This window comes from Pogona vitticeps, chromosome 2 (genome assembly GCF_051106095.1).
Source record: "Pogona vitticeps strain Pit_001003342236 chromosome 2, PviZW2.1, whole genome shotgun sequence".
Classification (NCBI taxonomy): domain Eukaryota; kingdom Metazoa; phylum Chordata; class Lepidosauria; order Squamata; family Agamidae; genus Pogona; species Pogona vitticeps.
The window spans coordinates 29,057,130-29,058,241 of NC_135784.1; positions in this window are offsets into that span (position 1 = coordinate 29,057,130).

A 1,112-nucleotide genomic window follows, 5' to 3' on the forward strand; every position below is an offset into this window, starting at 1 on the left:
CTTGGCTTCCCTTTCATGACGACACCCAAGACTCACTCTGCCCAATGGTAGGTAGCTTTCTTCACAATGGTCTCGCAATTCTCTGGCTCCTGATGGATTGGTGTGAAGCATCTTTGAATCAAACAGGGCAAAGCTTGCTGAAGTTACTTTTTCAGACTACAGCTCCCCAAATTTCCCTGCCAGCACGGTCACTGTCTCAACTAAGAGTTCTCGGAACTGTAGTCCAAAAAAGGAATTTTTCCAAGTTCTGCAAAGGGGTGGGGAGGGGGGGGTTTGCATCCTTCCCCGTAGTGTTGTGCCTATTTGCCTGCAAATGCAACTGAACTGGGAGGCATGTTTCTGATTTCATATTATATATTTGCATGGTGTCAGCCTGTGATCCCTGACCAAAGGGTCTTTCAGGATCAAATAGAGGGAGCTCTTACCTCTGATCTCTCCCTTAGCCCAGAAAAATGCTTCTCTGCTCCAGCATCAAATCATCTACATGTGCAACAAAGAAAACAAGCAAACACACAACAAGCAAACACACAACAACAACAAGCAAACAAATCATATGGGTCATTCAGGGTGTTAGATGTGTCGTGTGCTCAGACTTCAAGGATAGGATTATCTTGCTTGCAGCTCATTCTTTCAAGCAGCCACTGGTGCACCTAATGCAAAAGTATGGAAATTGAAGCTGCTCTACTTACAAGACAAAACACATATTAAAGATCAGAGGAAGAAAATACCTCTGGGCGCTTAAAGCTACATGGAGAAGTCCCAGGTGGGCCCATGTGAAGAAGCCATTCTGCCTTAGCAGTAGCACTGCAAAGAAAGCTCTCGTTCAGTTCTGTATGGTGCGCTCCTAGAAGCTAGGTTCAAAACTTTCCCTTTTATATATGCCTGAAAGTTGTAGTGATCCTGCCACTGTATCATACCATGTCTGCCTGTGGTGTGGAACCTTTTCTTTCTCCAGCTTGAGCCGTTTAAATGGAGTGTTCCTTGAGAGTCTTCTTTCGTACGCAGTGCTTTGATGCTAGCAGCCAGCTTCTCTGTATAGCTCAGTTGCAGATACATACATGGATGTGTGCCAAAATGCATGGGGAAGCTCTGGACCTGCTTGCAGGGTGTGT